General features: G+C 44.7%; 1 protein-coding gene across 1 annotated transcript in view; it reads right to left on the bottom strand.

The window, feature by feature from the left end:
* Positions 1-19,941, bottom strand: part of LOC140896510 (uncharacterized) — a 347,929-nt gene that overhangs the window by 132,465 nt on the left and 195,523 nt on the right. The window lies entirely within an intron of this gene.

The following is a 19,941-nucleotide window of genomic DNA, read 5'->3' as shown; positions in this document are numbered from 1 at the left end:
CCCCCGTTATAACAAGGGAGCTCCAGCCTGAAGCGCAGCTGCTGATGGCCAACATGACAGTAAGTGTTCCTTTCAGTAACCAGGTCCCTCACCATTTGGAGCTTCATAGGTGAGCACCAATATCTAAAAATCTAGTTGGAAATGCATTGGCAGCCAGCCTGGAGCCCAGAGCACTGGTGCAACACGGTCCTGGTCAGAAACCCTAGTTAATAAGTGGGCAGACACTTTCTGCTCCAGCTTATTTTCTGGCTGGTCCATGTAGAGTGCATTACAACCCCCTAATCTGAGTAACAAAAGCAGAAGTAACAGCAGCAAGATCCTGCATCAAAGAATAAAGGCTACATTTTCTCTTCATGCATAGATGGAAAAGTGCTCTGGTTACAGGCTGGAGAAGATGAAGGATGTATAGGAGGATTTGCTTTGAATAACTCTCCACTGTCTATCCATGGTCATTCTGAAAGGCTGGAGGGAGGTTACTAATGAAGTTCCTCAAGGATTGTTTTTCATTTGCATTAATGACCTTGGCATAAAAAGTGGGAGTGTGCTAATAAAACCTTCAGATGACACAAAGTTGGGAGGTATTGCCAATGCGGAGGAGGACAGGAATATTACACAAGAAGATTTGGATGACCATGAAAGCTGGAGTAATAGAAATTGAATGAAATTTAACAGTGCAAACTCATGCACTTAGGGATGAACAACAAGAATTTTTGCTATAAACTGAGGACGTATCATTTGGAAGTGACAGAGGAGGAGAAACACATGGGTGTATTGGTCAATCACAGGATGCCTATGAGCTGCTAATGTGATTGCGGCTGTGAAAAAGGCTAATGCAATGCTAGGATGCACCAGGGAAGGTATTTCCAGTAGAGATAGGGAAGTGTTATTACCAATATACAAGGCACTAGTGAGACCTCACCTGGAATACTGTGTGCAATTCTGTCCCCCCATTTAAGAAAGATTAATTCAAACTGGAACAGGTGCAGAGAAAGGCAACTAGGATGATCAGCGGAATAGAGAACCTACCTTATGAGAAGAGACTTAAAGAGCCTGGCTTGTTTATCCTAACAAAACAAAGGCTGAGGGGAGAGATGATTACTCTCTATAAATATATAAGAGGCATAAACACCAGGAAGGGACAGGAGTTATTGAAATTAAGAGCCAATATTGGCACAAGAACAAATGGATATAAACTAGCCATCAATAAATTTAAGCTAGAAATTAGACAAAATTTGACCTTAAAGTTTATGAGTCTAGAGCATAAACCAGCGTTATGGGTCTGGACAGAGTTAGCTGCCCTGGCTCTCACTGCCAGCCTCAGAGAGTTCCTAGAGCTGTCCACAGTGAATGCAGTAGCTAGGGTTACTTTCCTTAGTGCTGACTTGCATTGATTTTGATTCTAGGGACTGATGTTCTCTTGGTCTAGGGGTCACCAAATGAAATATATAGTCAGCAGTTTTAAACAAAAAAAATGTATGTATTTTTTCCACACAACACACAGTCAGTCTGTGGAACTCGGCCAGAGGATGTTGCGAAGGCCAAGACTATAACAGGGGTCAAAAAAGAACTAGATAAGTTCATGGAGGATAGGTCCGTCAATAGCTATTAGCCAGGATGGGCAGGGATGGTGTCCTTAGCTTCTGTTTGCCAGAAGCTGGGAATGGGTGACAGGGGATGGATCACTTGATGATTACCTGTCCTGTTCATTCCCTCTGGGGCACCTGGCATTGGCCACTGTCAGAAGGACATAAGAATGGCCATACTGGGTCAGACCAAAGGTCTATCCAGCCCAGTATCCTGTCTGCCGACAGTGGTCAATGCCAGGTGCCCCAGAGGGAGTGAACCTAACAGGTAATGATCAAGTGACCTCTCTCCTGCCATCCATCTCCACCCTCTGACAAACAGGATATCATATGATAAACAATCATATGCAAGAGCATACTCGTATAGTGCTGCAGAAAGCAACAGATGTGCTTTATGGGTATAAGATGTTTATTCTTCCTTTTAAGCCAAATATAGAAAGATTATTCTGCAGTAATATTGCAACCCTTTCATCCAGTTTTAGTCCCTTTTCATTGCAAACTTCAGCTCGTCTCCAGAAACCACTGTCTAGCTTCTCCAGCAGATACTACTGCCTTTTCATCTTTTAGATTCAACCAGCATTAGAAGTTTGGAAACAACTGTCCAGCAGCAAATGGCTGCAAATCAGAAAGTAATACTCTCATCAGTAGAATAAAGGGAGCTTGACACATCAAACTACCACTGCAAATTCAGTCTTGGTCAAGCTCTTTGACGAAAAGGGCATCCAAATTTTTGCTGTTTTTCCCTATGTTTATATATGGCCCAAGAGAGTCAGGATACACACAGGTTGTACCTTATAGAACAGCCAGGCAGCCCTGCTTCTGTATGCTCCACTGACACACTGTATGACCTTAGGCAAGTCAGTCTAATATCCTTGGGCCTCAATCATCCAGCTGAAAAACTGGGTAACACGCAGGAGTTCCACTGAACTTCAAAGCAAATTGTTGCTGCATCTGTCTTGAGGTTTCCTGGGGAAATAAATTCCCCATCTCCTCTCTCCAAGGAAGCATTTCACTTAGGAGAGAAGGTGAAAGAATGCAGTATTTGACACATGGCGATATCCTCACAATTCATAGAAAAGTCCATAAAGAAGGATTGATTATGTTAAGTGGAAACAGGGAAACGAATGGAAAAAACAACAAAAGCCATATCCTAAGAGTGAAGTCAGATGCCAGGGCTTGCTTTAGGGTCATCTGGAGCAGTGGTTTTCAAATGTTTTTTCTGGTGAACCTGTTGAAGAAAACTGTTGATGCCTGCGACCCAACTGAGCTGGGGATGAGGGTTTTGGGGTGTGGGAGGGGCTCAGGGCTGGGACAGAGGATTGGGGTGCGGGGGTGAGGGCTGCGAGGTGGGGCTGGAAATGAGGGATTCAGGTGTGGGAGGGGGCTCTGGGCTGGAGCAGGGGGTTGGGATGCAGCAGGCGGTCAGGGCTCTGGGGATGAGGGGTATGGGGTGCAGGAAGGGGCTCTGGGTTTGGGGAGGCTAAGGGATGGGGCAGGGGATTGGGGCATGGGCTTACCTCGGATGGCTCCCAATTAGCGGTGCAGCATGGGTACTAAGGCAGGCTTCCTGCCTGTCCTGGCACCATGGACCGCGCTGCGCCTCGCAAGTGGCCAGCAGCAGGTCCGACTCCTAGGTGGAGGCGCGCAAGCGGCTCCGCATGGTTCTCACCCACAGACACTGCCTTCCAGGAGTGTGGAGCCAGTGCTCAGGGTGGGGGCAGCATGCGGAGCCCCGTGGCCCCCCCGCCTACGAGCCGGACCTCATGCTGGCCACTTCTGGGGCACAGCATGGTGTCAGAACAGATAGGGACTAGCCTGCCTTAGCCGGGCAGCACCGCAGACGGGACTTTTAATGGTCCGGTGACCAATACTGGGTCACGACCTGCAGTTTGAAAACCACTGATCTGGAGGTCCTCAAGGAATCAGTTCTGAAGCACTTAGAGAAGAGGAAAGTGATCAGGAACAGTCAGCATGGATTCACCAAGGGCAAGTAATGCCTGACTAATCTAATTGCATTCTATGATGAGATAACTGGCTCTGTGGATGAGGGGAAAGCGGTGGACGTGTTGTTCCTTGACTTTAGCAAAGCTTTTGACATAGTCTCCCACAGTATTCTTGCCACCAAGTTAAAGAAGTATAGGCTGGATGAATGGACTATAAGGTGGATAGAAAGTTGGCTAGATTGTCGGGCTCAGCAGGTAGTGATCAATGGCTCCATGTCTAGCTGGCAGCCGGTGTCAAGTGGAGTGCCCCAAGGGTCGGTCCTTGGGCCGGTTTTGTTCAATATCTTCATAAATGATCTGGTGGATGGTGTGGATTGCACCCTCAGCAAGTTTGCAGATGACACGAAACTGGGAGGAGAGGTAGATACGTTGGAGGGTAGGGATAGGATACAGAGGGCCCTAGACAAATTGGAGGATTGGGCCAACAGAAATCTGATGAGGTTCAACAAGGACAAGTGCAGAGTCTTGCACTTAGGACGGAAGAATCCAATGCACTGCTACAGACTAGGGACCGAATGGCTCGGCAGCAGTTCTGCAGGATTGTTTAGTCTGTGGAAGAGAAGAATGAGAGGGGATTTGATAGCTGCTTTCAACTACCTGAAAGGGGGTTCCAAAGAGGATGGATCTAGACTGTTCTCAGCGGTAGCTGATGACAGAACAAGGAGTAATGGTCTCAAGTTGCAGTGGGGGAGATTTAGGTTGGATATTAGGAAAAACTTTTTCACTAAGAGGGTGGTGAAACACTGGAATGCGTTACCTAGGGAGGTGGTAGAATCTCCTTCCTTAGAAGTTTTTAAGGTCAGGCTTGACAAAGCCCTGGCTGGGATGATTTAGTTGGGGATTGGTCCTGCTTTGAGCAGGGGGTTGGACTAGATGACCTCCTGAGGTCCCTTCCAACCCTGATATTCTATGATTCTATGATCTTCTTCCAGCCCAGAAAAACCTCACTTTTTATCTGGGCAGAGAAATGTGCAGCATTTATAACCACCATATGAGCATGTACCTTTCTCAACTTGCTCTGCAAACACAGTTTAAGCTCCCCCACTTCCTGGGCTTTGGATGTAATAAAGTAACAACAATTCACCCAAACTTTCTCCACAGACCCCAGGTCCTCTCTTCTCAGAAGTCCACTCCCATTCTCTGATATTCAGGTAAGGCAGCTCCTCACTCTCCTCAGTAAACCACCAGGACCCACTGAAACCTTTTCCACCAAGGAAACACACCAGCCAATAGGGTGGCAGTGTTGCAGGCACACACTGCCAGCCTGTTATACGTGGATTTGAAACCTGACCTTTGCCAAGAAGAAAGATTCATTATCTGGAGTAGGGCTTGGTGCCGAGATGATATGACCAAAATTAATCACACAATTGAGTTCTGGGATCTGTACACTTTAAGAATAAACCTCCAGAGCAGCAGAAGCTTCAGTGAAGTACAGTAGAGCAAACAGATAACCCAGTTTCACGGCGGGTGAAGAAATGACCTGCCAGAGTCAAAACCAAAGCTTGAACTGAGTGTTGAGGACTACTGAGGCCAACACAGTGGATATGGCAGGCACACCTCACTGCATCTGAGAGCATGATTGCACTTCAATTGCCAAGGCTGTCAGTCTCAGAGCAGTGGCCGTGACTGTGCAGGCCTCAGATCTGGCACCCCAGGGCCTGCCCTTCTGAGCCACTGCCACGGGAAGGACTCTGCGGCTGAGCACTACTGAGCCACTCAGTCTGCCCAGTGGCTTGAGAGCACTAGTGATGGTGGAGAGGCTCTGAGGCACACTCTGCTCCCCCAGAACCTCGCCAGTCGTCACTGAGGGTTAGAGGGCAGATTAGAAAATATCACACAGATAAAATAAGATAGGAGGAAAACCTTAACCTCGCTCTGCAAAATGTAAGAGCTTTGTCAAAATAAAAGCCACAGCTAAACTCTTCTGCTGCACACCTCCCAGCTCTGAAACCTGTCCAAGCGGAGAGACATTTTCTCTGTCAGCTACAAACTCTGCATGCAGGAGAGAGACTCCGGCAGAATATCTGCACAACAGCACCTCCATGCAAACACTATCCCAGTAATGGGAAATCTTAATGATGTAAAGCAGCAAGGTCACACAATGTGTCCAGGCAGCTCTTGGAAAGGCACAGTCTCTGCAGATATTACAGAGAAGAGCTCAGAATTGCTCTTGGGTCATTAGGCTTTGCCGGAGGGGTTTTCTCCCACTATTAACTACAAACAAGGTTCAGGTTCTTGTTACTCAGTTTCGTGCACATAATGCAAAAAGGTGAAGGGCAAGGTTTACCAAAAGCCGTTTGTAAATATGCTAAGACAATTCACTTGTGTTTTTAGAATCCTTCATACACTCTGTACAATAAGTAATCTTAAACAGGAAAACTGAAAAAAGTCTTATAAATATTGCAACACTTTTTCAGCATAAGAACTTTGTATCTACATTGGTACAGTGACTGCATGTAAATATACATACAGTCTACCATGGTACAATTCCCTTCCCCCTCGACACTGACTACATTTCCCTACAGCCTGCCTCCTTCTCTCAGTTTTATGACCCCAGTGAGATGAGCTCTCACTGTTTTCATCCTCGTTACATTTTGATATTTCAAAGCATGGCCCGCTTCTCACTCCCATCTCCCCGCTCCACATTACTAATGAATTGGAAAGCAGACATCATTAGTTTTTGGAGACCATTTCTTTTAAAATTTACAGAACGCTTCATCTGAATCCCTAGAGCCAGTCTGCTGTTCTCATCTTAGAATCTTATTAGCATCATATCTTCTGTATCCTGCCATGCAAACTGCATTGCTATGCACTTTCTAGCACTTGACCCTTTTGCGGACAGAATTAATTTCCTCTTTGAAGATACAGCAGCATGCTGTTATGCTTGTTAAAGAAAGAAAACTCAAGCAAGAAGACAGGGAAGCAAGCAAAGAATATTCTCAGTTAAATATAAGCCATTGTCGGATTTTGTATAGGAAAACAGAGAGACAGAAAGAGCGGTCATGAGAAATAATAGAGTGATGACTATTACCGGAAGCATGTTCCAAAAGAGCATGCAAATAATCTGACTGACAATACATACTGGGAATTTTCATTTTAATGGCGTTTCTTTTGGTCTAACTCTCCACATCCCTCACCTGGTTTCTATGTGCAAAGTGCTTCGAGACTTTTGGTTGCACCATTAATGAGAAGGTTGAAAAGAACCAGGATTTGCTTTCTGCTCAGGGCAATATACTATACTTAGTATATCTGTAGGAGAACACAAAGAAAATAGCCCTCACTGAAAAGAAAACCTTCTCTTACCATTGAATTATACTTAGGAGCCCAAAACACTTTAAGGTAATTAGAATTACCCCCTCAAAATGTAAAATATTTCTATGGGTGGAATAAAACATTTCTTGATCAGTCAGGGAGGTCTCTAGTCCTATAACTTTTTATATATTGTAGGATTTTTATGCATTTACGTTGTTTACACCATTTTGGTTCCCTAATGCAGTTTTAATAGTAGACAAACAACAGTGATCCTCCCTCTGGGAGGAATTTCTTAGAAAGTAGACTTTTCTCCCCTCCATAGGCTGGGCAGAAAGAAATTAAAGTTCAAAAGTTTAGCTTTATAACAACTTACTGTATGATTACACAGCCTGAGAGCACAGGCCAGCAGAGCAAGAGTTAAAGTTTCTGGTTCAGAAAGGCCTGCGACAGAGACCAACAGGGGCACTGGATGGCTCAGGTGACTGGAAATGAGATATTACAGCTTTTTACCTCCAGGTCTCCAGTTCAAACCGGTAATGACTGAAAGCTGCTACCCTCTGAAGGCCGTTCAGTGGCCTTTGTGACATGAGCTGGGAGGGGTCTCAGTCCAGCTGGACTCTCAACCCCACCAGCAGCACTCACTGGCATGCTTGCTGACACACCGAGGGCATGCCTGCACAGCCTGCAGCCACGAGCCTCCCAGCCTGGGCTGACGAACATGGGCTAACGGGGCTTGCACTAGTGCTCTAAAAACAGCCATTCACACAGCACGCTTGGAAACGGCAACTCTGGCTCAGACGCCTCCTCCCTCCCTAGGCACCAGAGCCCAAGCTGCAGCTTCGAGTGCTGCCTACATGGCTGTTTTTAGAGTCCTAGCACGAGTCTTGCTAACCCAAGTCTGTCGAGGTTCGCTGCTGCGGATTGTGTAGACATGCCCTAAGGCACCGAGGATGTAATGAGCCATGGAAACGCAGGATGCTTTCACACTGAATATCCCTCTTCCACATCAGGTTGAGACTACACAACAGGGCAGCGTGAGGAAGCTGGAATCTCCTTGGGGGAGGAACAGAGACATACATCTCCTATGCTGTCCTCGGGAGCCTCGCTGGCATTACCATTTTTAAAAAGAAAAGAAAAGGAAACCAGGCAGGGGTCAATACTCAGGAATATATTTTCTATGGGTTACTCATTCAGAACATCCAAAGTTCAAACACATAACATCTGCTTGATCCAACAAAATTCAACCCAGAAATGGAGGCAGGTTTGTCATCAGGTTTGGCTATACATATGCCACAGTTCTCTCACCGAAGAGGTATATGCTGGTGCCTGTATTTAGGCATTTCTACCAGGCTGCACTGGAGCATGTAATTAGTTGATAAGCCATCAGAGAGAGAGAGAAAGAGAGAGGGGCCAGTTCCTTTCTCAGAAACTATATTCAGACACACCACACATGATGTCCCTTTCCCTCAGATTTTATTTTGTATTCTGGAACTTCATTCTCCTTGAAAAAGGAAATTTTGTGGATACAAATTTCCCACCAAATAGCGTGAATATATCCTGGAAAGAGCTGGTGGCAGGTTTATTTCCCATCCTCTACCATAGTCTCCAGAAGTGCGTGTGAGAAGAAAGTAGAAAACAGGAGGCTAAGGTGCAATGGAGCCTATCAGTCATGAGAAAACTTGGGAAATACTTTCCTGGGGTTAAGCAGGAAGACAGGTGGTGTTCAGCACAGACAGCATAAGTGCCAGACACAGACTGGCAGAGAGCTTATAAATAGCACAATGAATGATCTGTAGCAAGAGCCATGGGCAACAGCTAGCCATTAGTCTGAGGCTTGGTAATGCACTCCTCAAGTACATTACTCACCAATCCATCAGGCAACATGCTACGGAACTGAGAGATTCCAGCACTTTTAAATCTGTAACGCAATGGCTGCCAGCCTGCACTACATGCCCTAGGTTACAAGGGCATGGAGGAAGACAATTCATTTAGTGTCATAGCCAGTATTTCTTCTTCTCCTTCTTCTGTGTGTACTTAAGAAATGGGCCTATTATTATCTTCAGATTAATAGCCGAAAGAATGCTTTGGTGTCTCTATGAACATTAACTATTGAGAAAGGCTTTCAAAGAATGCGTGATCAGTGCAGTTTTCATTAACTGGAGTGAGAATGAAAACATTCATGAGAACAGAGGTAATTCCTTCATTTCAAAAAATATTACATACAACGGAGCTATTTTAAAAAAACACTAAGGTTGCAAAGTCAAGCACACAGAAAGTTTGCAAATGCCAGCATTAAGGTTGCCCATGTGACCTTAATTTGGTCCCCTGGTGCATATGCATTATGCTACAGTCTTTAATTACATGATCATATTTTTCCACAGGACACCTGTCTATGAGTGTACAGGATCAATAATGCTCAGAGAATGGGTTTCTTTTTTTTTTTTTTTTAAATTCTCATCATTCAATGTGTGGCTCCAGCCTTCTTTATTACACACCAAACCCTGCACTGAATACATATTTATTAATTTCCTCATGTGATTTTCTGTAGTGCTGTGATGGGGCGTGCTCACCTCTTAGATTCATAGATATTTAGGTCAGAAGGGACCATTATGATCATCTAGTCTGACCTCCTGCACAACGCAGGACATAGAATTTCACCCACCACTCCTGCAAAAATCCTCACACCTATACCTGTGCTATTGAAGTCCTCAAATCATAGTTTAAAGACTTCAAGGAGCAGAGAATCCTCCAGCAAGTGACCCGTGCCCCATGCTACAGAGGAAGGCGAAAAACCTCCAGAGTCTCTTCCAATCTGCCCTGGAGGAAAATTCCTTCCCAACTCCAAATATGGCGATCGGCTAAACCCTGAGCATATGGGCAAGATTCATCAGCCAGATACTACAGAAAATTCTTTCCTGGGTAACTTGGATCCCACCCCATCTAATATCCCATCACAGGCCATTGGGCCTATTTACCATGAATATTTAATTACCAAAACCATGTTATTCCATCATACCATCTCCTCCATAAACTTATTGAGTTTAATCTTAAAGCCAGATAGATCTTTTGCCCCCACTGCTTCCCTTCGAAGGCTATTCCAAAACTTCACTCCTCTGATGGTTAGAAACCTTCGTCTAATTTCTAGTCTAAATTTCCTGGTGGCCAGTTTATATCCATTTGTTCTTGTGTCCACATTGGTACCGAGCTTAAATAATTCCTCTCCCTCTCCGCTATTTATCCCTCTGATATATTTATAAAGAGCAATCATATCTCCCCTCAACCTTCTTTTAGTTAGGCTAAACAAGCCAAGCTCCTCGACTCTCCTTTCATAAGACAAGTTTTCCATTCCTCGGATCATCCTAGTAGCCCTTCTCTGTACCTGTTCCAGTTTGAATTCATCCTTCTTAAACATGGGAGACCAGAACTGCACACAGTATTCCAGGTGAGGTCTCAACAGTGCCTTGTATAACGGTACTAAAACCTCCTTATACCTACTGGAAATACCTCGCCTGATGCATCCCAAGACCGCATTAGCTTTTTACACAGCCATATCACATTGGCGGCTCATAGTCATCCTATGATCAACCAATACCCCAAGGTCCTTTTCCTCCTCCGTTACTTCTAATTGATGCGTCCCTAGCTTATAACTAAAATTCTTGTTATTAATCCCTAAATGCATGACCTTACGCTTCTCACTATTAAATTTCATCCTATTACTATTACTCCAGTTTACAAGGTCATCCAGATCCTCCTGTAGGATATCCCTGTCCTTCTCTAAATTGGCAATACCTCCCAGCTCTGTATCATCCGCAGACTTTATTAGCACACTCCCACTTTTTGTGCCGAGGTCAGTAATAAAAAGATTAAATAAGACTGGTCCCAAAACCGATCCTTGAGGAACTCCACTGGTAACCTCCCTCCAGTCTGACAGTTCACCTTTCAGTAGGACCCGTTGTAGTCTCCCCTTTAACCAATTCCTTATCCACGTTTCAATTTTCCTATTGATCCCCATCTTATCCAATTTAACTAATAATTCCCCATGTGGCACGGTATCAAATGCCTTACTGAAATCTAGGTAAATTAGATCCACTGCGTTTCCTTTGCCTAAAAAATCTGTTACTTTCTCAAAAAAGGAGATCAGGTTGGTTTGGCATGATCTACCTTTTGAAAAACCATGTTGTATTTTGTCCCATTTACCATTGACTTCAATGTCCTTAACTACCTTCTCCTTCAAAATTTTTTCCAAGACCTTGCATACTACAGATGTCAAACTAACAGGCCTATAATTACTCGGATCACTTTTTTCCCTTTCTTAAAAATAGGAACTATGTTAGCAATTCTCCAATCATATGGTACAACAGATTCATTAAAAATTCTTGCTAATGGGCTTACAATTTCATGTGCCAATTCCTTTAATATTCCTGGATGAAAATTATCTGGGCCCCCCGATTTAGTACCATTAAGCTGTTTGAGTTTTGCTTCTACCTCAAATATGGTAATGTCTACCTCCATATCCTCATTCCCAGTTGTCATGCTACCATTAACCCTAAGATCCTCTTTAGTCTTATTAAAGACTGAGGCAAAGTATTTGTTTAGATATTGGGCCATGCCTAGATTATCCTTAACCTCCACTCCATCCTCATTGTTTAGCAGTCCCACTTCTTCTTTCTTTATTTTCTTCTTATTTATATGACTATAGAACCTTTTACTATTGGTTTTAATCCCCTTTGCAAGGTCCAACTCTACATGGATTTTGGCCTTTCTCCCTTTATCCCTACATGTTCTGACCTCAATAAGGTAGCTTTCCTTGCTGATCTCTCCCATCTTCCACTACTTGTAGGCTTTCTGCTTTTTCTTAATGACCTCTCTAAGATGCTTGCGCATCCAGCTTGGTCTACAACTCCTGACTATGAATTTTCTCCCCTTTCTTCGGGTGCAGGCTTCTGATAGTTTCTGCAAATTTGACTTGAAGGAATTCCAGGCCTTCTCCGCCTTTAGATCCACAAGTTCTTCAGTCCAATCCACTTCCCTAACTAATTTCCTTAATTTTTTTAAATTTGCTCTTTTGAAATCAAAAACCCTAGTCACAGATCTATTTTTGTTTATCCTTCCATTAATTTGAACTGAATTAGCTCATGATTGCTCGAACCAAGGTTGTCCCCTACAACCATTTCTTCTATGAGGTCCTCACTACTCACCAAAACCAAATCTAAAATGGCATCCCCTCTAGTCGGTTCAGCAACTACTTGCTGAAGGAATCCATCAGCTATCACATCTAGGAAAATCTGAGCCCTTTTATTATTACTAGCACTTGTCCTCCAGTCTATATCTGGGAAGTTAAAGTCTCCCACGATCACACAGTTTCCATTAGTATTTACTTTACTAAAAACATTAAAAAGGACTCTATCCATATCCAAATTAGATCCCGGCGGTCTATAGCACACCCCAAGCACTATTCCAGGGGAGGCTCTAATAGTTTTCTTCCCCAATGTAATTTTTGCCCAGACAGACTCTGTCTTATCCATTTCATCGCTTCTTATTTCTTTACATTCTACCTCCTCATTGATAGACAATGCTACTCCACCACGTTTACCTTTATTTCGGTCTTTCCTAAACAGCACATACCCTTCAATACCTGTAGTCCAGTCATGACTACTATTCCACCATGTTTCTGTTATCCCTAGAATATCTGGTTTCCTGCACTTCCTGCACCAGTAACTCTAGTTCCTCCATTTTGTTACCTAGGCTCCTCGCATTGGTGTAGAAACATCTTAATTTTTGCTGTTTGGCCTCACTCACATTCTGTACCCTATTAAGCACAGTCATTTTACTACCAGTATAACCTATTAGACTGGTACCTACACTGCCCTTCCTCCTACCCATGGCTGTATCCTCTCTTACTTCGTTTTCTTTCCTCTCAATGCTAAAATCCGGCGAGGAGATTACCTGGACGTCTCCGAACTATCTCCCCCAAATTCTTAGTTTATAGCTCTCTTAATCAGTTGTGCCAGCCTCCATCCTAGAAGTCTATTTCCTTCCCTACTCAGATGAAGTCCATCCCGAGAGAACTGTCCTCTGTCCATGAATGCCTCCCAGTGGCCATATATCCCAAAGCCCTCCTTATAGCACCACTGCCTAAGCTATCTGTTGATAGTCATAATCTTGTCACACCTTTGTTGCCCTTCTCTAGGAACAGACAGAATCCCACTAAAGATAACCTGAGCCTCGATTTCCTTAAGCGTCTTCCCCAGCCTAGCATAGTCTCCCTTAACACTTTCCATCGAGAATCTAGCCATATCATTTGTCCCCACATGAAGGATAATTAGGGGATTCTTTCCTGCTCCCTTTAGAATCCTTTTCAACCTCAGGTCTACATCCCGTATCTTAGCACCTGGAAGACAGCATACCCTCCTTTTCTCTGGATCAGCTCTGGTTACAAGCCTATCTATTCTTCTCAGTAAAGAATCCCCAATCACATAGACCTGCCTTTTCCTGGTGACGGTGCTATTCTCCAGTCTATCCCCTGTTCCCTCTGGCTGCAAGATCTTTCCATACCTGTTCTCCCTTGCAATCCTCTTTAACCCATCCTGTATCCTCCTGGGGCTCATATTTGGTGTAGTCTCCATTAACTCTTCCCCTTTTCCTATAGGACTAGCTGCTCTTCTCTTCTTCCTTGCCCTTCCACCTTCAGTGACTACCTGCTGAGCCCCTTCTTCATTTTCCAACTCTGCAAACCTATTCTTGAGCTCTATTTCTCCTTCACTAGCCTGTCTTTTCCTCTGCCTGGTTCTTTTAGTCACATGCTTCCACTGACCACTTTCCTCACCCAGTCTCCCCTCAGAATTCCCCAGTCCTGCTTCCATCTGCAAGTCTGAGCTTTTCCCTTCAGATACCTCATGTATTTGCTCCATAACCTCTTGTGGGTGCCCCCCTTCGTTGGCTGTTGCCCGTCAGTGGCTCAGCCCTCTGGCCAAGTCACACACAGTCACATAGAATCATAGAATATCAGGGTTGGAAGAGACCTCAGGAGGTCATCTAGTCCAACCCCCTGCTCAAAGCAGGACGAACACCAACTAAATTATCCCAGCCAGGGCTTTGTCAAGCCGGGCCTTAAAAACCTCTAAGGATGGAGATTCCACCCCCTCCCTAGGTAACCCATTCCAGTGCTTCACCACTCTCCTAGTGAAATAGTTTTTCCTAATATCCAACCTAGACCTCCCGCACTGCAACTTGAGACCATTGTTTCTTGTTCTGTCATCTGCCACCACTGAACAGCCAAGCTCCATCCTCCTTGGAACCCCCCTTTCAGTAATTGAAGGCAGCTATCAAATCCCCCCTCACTCTTCTCTTCTGTAGACTAAATAACCCCAGTTCCCTCAGCCTCTCCTCGTAAGTCATGTGCCCCAGCCCCCTAACAATTTTCGTTGCTCTCCGCTGGACTCTCTTCAATTTGTCCACATCCTGTCTGTAGTGGTGTGGGGGGGATCAAAACTGGACATAATACTCCAGGTGTGGCCTCACCAATGTCGAATAGAGGGGAATAATCACTTCCCTCAATCTGCTGGCAATGCCCCTACTAATACAGCCCAATATGCCATTCCCCTTCTTGGCAACAAGGGCACACTGCTGACTCATATCCAGCTTCTCGTCCACTGTAATCCCCAGGTCCTTTTCTGCATAACTGCTGCTTAGCCAGTCGATCCCCAGCCTGTAGCAGTACATGGGATTCTTCCTTCCCAAGTGCAGAACTCTGCACTTGTCCTTGTTGAATCTTATCAGATTTCTTTTGGCCCAATCCTCCAATTTGTCTAAGTCACTCTGGACCCTATCCCTACCCTCCATCGTATCTACCCCCCCCCCAGCTCAGTGTCACATACATGAAAGAACCCCTTCTGGGGTAACACAGTCCAACAAATGGTTGGTGCTCGCTCTGTCTGTAGGTCTGTTTAAATTCTAGCTCTTTTCTTGCGCTTTTAGTGCTGAGTCTTATCACCTTCTTGGGGCTTAGGTCACTTCCCCAGTAGCAAGTAGGGGGACTCGAGCCCGCCCACTACTCTGGGTCCCAACCTAGGGACCCTGCAAATAGCAGCCATGGGCTGCTTTCTTTCATAGCTGCTGCGACTGCATTGCCTGGACTTAGGGTGACCAGATGTCCCAATTTTATAGGGACAGTCCCAATATTTGGGGCTGTCTTATATAGGTACCTATTACCCCCACCTGTCCCTATTTTTCACAGTTGCCATCTGGTCACTCCACCTGGGCTGCTTCCCACCCTGTCCCATCACCTGCTTGGCTACTCTGTCTGTTCTCTGTTTGAGCAGGGCCTCTCCCAGGCCTCTTTGCCTGAAGAGTTGCTCCATCCCTGTCCTGACTTCTCAGGGTCTTTGCCCAGGCCTCTTTGCCTGGAGAGCTTGTAACAGTCTCTGCCCCCTTTTTAATTTCTTAAGTCTCTGTGCCTGGAGAGCTTCCCAGACCTGTCCCTGCTTGAGCAGGGTTTCTCTTCCATTACCCGTGGCATTTTACAGCCTTCCACTCCTTCCTTACCCTTCTGGTCACAGCCAGCAACTAATCAGCTCAGGCCCTGCAGCTCCTTTTAACTGAGTCTGCTGTGCTCTAATTGGCTGCTTCCCTGAAGCCTTTCTAGGCAGGACTGGAGGACCCACTTTCACTGCTCCTTTTTTGGGGCAGAGTATGATAGGACCATGAGGCCTCCAGCAGGGGGCCTCAAAGACCCCAGTACAATTAGGGTTATAACCCAGCTGGTTATAACCCAGCTGACTGGCCTTGTCAATTTTTTTTATGGATTTGCTAGTTGCCAGAAAAATAAATTTAATCTGCTGGGGTTTTTTACATGGCTCTAAAGATTTGCATCATCATCACAATACACAGGGATAGTGAATGGTAAAAGTTTCTGTGTCCAGCTAAAAATGCTGCAGTGTTCCAACTTCCCAGTTTAAGCAATGACAGATCAAAACTGTTGAAAATACAGCAGCTGTCTGCCCACCATTGTGTGTGCATGTGAGAGAGGGTTTGAGGCATGTGAGAGTGAGGAAACACCTGAGGTGTATTAAATAATCAAAGATCAGGGCGATGGTGCGAGTGATCCTACTACACTCCCGAAAAAAAAAAATACTCGCATCAAAAACTGCACATTCAATGGAAACAGGCTAAACAAAACACTACAAAGATTGGCTGGCAAACATGCTGATAAGGTATGTTAGCAACAAGAAGAAAGTCAAGGGAAGTGTGGGCCCCTTACTGAATTAGGGAGGCAACCTAGTGACAGAGGATGTGAAAAAAGCTAATGTACTCAATGCTTTCTTTGCCTCTGTCTTCACGAACAAGGTCAGCTCCCAGACTCCTGCACTGGGCAGCACAGCATGGGGAGTAGGTGGAAAGAAGTGGTTCGGAACTATTTAGAAAAGCTGGACGTGCACAAGTCCATGGGGCCGGATGCGTTGCATCCGAGAGTGCTAAAGGAATTAGCGGATGTGATTGCAGAGCCATTGGCCATTATCTTTGAAAACTCATGGCGATCAGGGGAAGTCCCGGACGACTGGAAAAAAGGCTAATGTAGTGGCCATCTTTAAAAAAGGGGGGGGATCCTGGGAACTACAGGCCAGTCAGCCTCAGTCCCTGGAAAAATCATGGAGCAGGTCCTCAAGGAATCAATTCTGAAGCACTTGAGGAGAGGAAAGTGATCAGGAACAGTCAGCATGGATTCACCAAGGGCAAGAATTCACCAAGGGCAAGTCATGCCTGACTAATCTAATTGCCTTCTATGACGAGATAACTGGCTCTGTGGATGAGGGAAAAGCGGTGGACGTGTTGTTCCTTGACTTTAGCAAAGCTTTTGACACGGTCTCCCACAGTATTCTTGTCAGCAAGTTAAAGAAGCATGGGCTGGATGAATGGACTATAAGGTGGATAGAAAGCTGGCTAGATTGTCGGGCTCAACGGATAGTGATCAATGGGTCCATGTCTAGCTGGCAGCCAGTATCAAGTGGAGTGCCCCAAGGGTTGGTCCTTGGGCCGGTTTTGTTCAATATCTTCATAAATGATCTGGAGGATGGTGTGGATTGCACCCTCAGCAAGTTTGCAGATGACACGAAACTGGGAGGAGAGGTAGATACGCTGGAGGGTAGGGATAGGATACAGAGGGACCTAGACAAATTAGAGGATTGGGCCAAAAGAAATCTGATGAGGTTCAACAAGGACAAGTGCAGAGTCCTGCACTTAGGACGGAAGAATCCCATGCACCGCTACAGAATAGGGACCGAATGGCTAGGAAGCAGTTCTGCAGAAAAGGACCTGGGGTGACTGTGGACAAGAAGCTGGATATGAGTCAACAGTTTGCCCTTGTTGCCAAGAAGGCCAATGGCATTTTGGGATGTATAGGTAGGGGCATTGCCAGCAGACCAAGGGACATGATCGTTCCCCTCTATTCGACATTGGTGAGGCCTCATCTGGAGTACTGTGTCCAGTTTTGGGCCACACACTACAAGAAGGATGTGGAAAAATTGGAAAGAGTCCAGCGGAGGGCAACAAAAATGATTAGGGGACTGGAACACATGACTTATGAGGAGAGGCTGAGGGAACTGGGATTGTTTAGTCTGTGGAAGAGAAGAATGAGGGGGGATTTGATAGCTGCTTTCAACTACCTGAAAGGGGGTTCCAAAGAAGATGGATCTAGACTGTTCTCAGTGGTAGCTGATGACAGAACAAGGAGTAATGGTCTCAAGTTGCAGTGGGGGAGGTTTAGGTTGGATATTAGGAAAAACTTTTTCTCTAGGAGAGTGGTGAAGCACTGGAATGCGTTACCTAGGGAGGTGGTGGAATCTCCTTCTTTAGAGGTTTTTAAGGTCAGGCTTGACAAAGCCCTGGCTGGGATGATTTAGTTGTGGATTGGTCCTGCTTTGAGCAGGGGGTTGGAGTAGATGACCTCCTGAGGTCCCTTCCAACCCTGATATTCTATGATTCTATAATACAAAAGTCCGTTTATCATCAATTATATTATCAATCAATATTATCAATCTTATCTATATTAATATCACAAACATTAATCAATCAATTTATCTTCACCACGCTCCTGTGAGGGAAAAGGGGTATAATTATTCCCATTTTATAGATGGGGAATAGAGGCAGAGAGAAATTAAGACAAAAATTGTCATAAACTTCCACTAATTATAGGTGTTCAATTTGAGACATTAGTGCCTAATATTTCACTTTATAGCACTTTTTATGTTCAAAGCACAGTGCCCATTGACTTCAGTTGCAGTGTGAGTGCTCAGTATTTTTGCAAATCAGATTTCAGGTGTTTCAGGTTGGGCAGTGTAGAAAATGAGGAACACACAATTAGAGGGCAACTGTGAAAAATGTGATTTAAGTGACTTGTCCAGAATCATACAGGTACCATATGGCAGAGGCTGACATTCAACTGCCTGAACCATGACACCCTCCTGCAGTCTCTTCCCTCATTCACTCCACACCTTACAAGTTCTGCAACAAACAAGGCAGAATCCTACAGACATCAGCGTCATTAACTGCACTACCCTGATTCTTTCCCAGATCACCGTCTATCCTGTACACTGACTGGAGCAGGGATCCTGTGGAAAAATAGTACATGATGGTGTAATTAAAGACTATTGTGATTCATACACACAACGGGGACAAAGTAAAGTTGCACAAACATCGTAGTTTAAAACAAAAAAGCAAATGAAAACCCCAAAATTCCAACACATGAAAACATATTGGCCCCATAAGGGTCATCAACAAGACTGGAAAATGGAGGTTACTTGTACCTGGAGTAGTTCTTCAAGTGCCCTCTGCATATTCCCACCCTTGGGATGCACCAGCCTGGTGCAGCTAGGACAGTGGAACCTTCTAGAGCAGTGCCCTCTGCATCCTCCCATTCTTGGGACGTTTGCTGAGCAGTACCTCAATACGGAAGTGAGACAAAGAGGCCTTGCAAATGGGAACGTTCAATAACGTTCAATAATGGGAACGTGCTTGAAAACTGCTGGAGATGCAGCCATTCCCCGATACTCTGAGCTCTAACGGGACCGGGAGGGGGATAGCAAAGCTGCCCTATAGCACTCCCTTATACAAAGTCTGACCCATCTAGACAATGATTGCGTTGAAATGGTCCTACCCTTTGAATAGGAGGTATAAGAGATAAACAACTTAAAGTCCTGAGTTCTATCCAGGTAACATGACTGCATTCTTTTTGCATTTAAATAATGTAATCTAGCATCTCCCTTACTTATATGAAATTTGGAAAAAATACAGGTAAATTTATATATTGATTTACATGGAAATCGGAAACAATTTTTGGAATGAATTTAGGATATAGCCTAAGGACCACCTTGTCCCGATGGAAAATAGAATAGGGGGGAATCTGCCATGAGTGCATGCAGATCACTAATTTGTATAGCAGAAGTGATTGCTCCCTATTTACCTTTCTTTAAAATCAGCTTTTATAATAGCAATTTCATAATAGCTCAAAAGGCCTCATTTGAGTCCGTACTAAATTCAAATTCCAAGGGGACAAGGTCTCTGGTGAATGGATAAAGGTTCAGCAGACGCTTCAAAAATCTCTTCACTATGTCATGTGAGAAAATGGGTTTGTCCCTAATACGTGTATGTATGATGAAATAGCCACTAAGTGTACTCTAACAGGTGATAATGATAGACCCTCTGTTTCTAAATGTAACAGTTATTCTAAGACCATCTAAATGGGGGCTGAAACTGGATCTACACTTCTATTTTCTGCCCATATCATGAATCTTTTCCATTTGAAGTCATCACACTTTCTAGCAGAGCGTTTCCTAGCATTAATAAAATTCACTGAACCTCAGTGGATCATGAGCGCTCTATTCCCATCCACATCCTTTCACCCAAGCTGTTAGAGGTAACAATTTGAGGTCTGGGTGGAGCACTTTCCCCTGTGGCTGTGAAAATAGGTCCATCAATAATAGCAGAGTCCTGTAATTGCCTTGGGATAAGTGGAGTAGGTCGGTGTACCACTGTTGTCTCAGCCATGCTAGAGTGATTACAGTCATCCTGGCAGAATCTTGCTTTACTTTGTTTAGAACTTTAGGAAT

Source organism: Lepidochelys kempii, chromosome 12 (assembly GCF_965140265.1).
Source record: "Lepidochelys kempii isolate rLepKem1 chromosome 12, rLepKem1.hap2, whole genome shotgun sequence".
Classification (NCBI taxonomy): Eukaryota; Metazoa; Chordata; order Testudines; family Cheloniidae; genus Lepidochelys; species Lepidochelys kempii.
The sequence above is the reverse complement of the archived record's forward strand: the minus strand, read 5'-3'. Positions and strand labels throughout refer to the sequence as shown.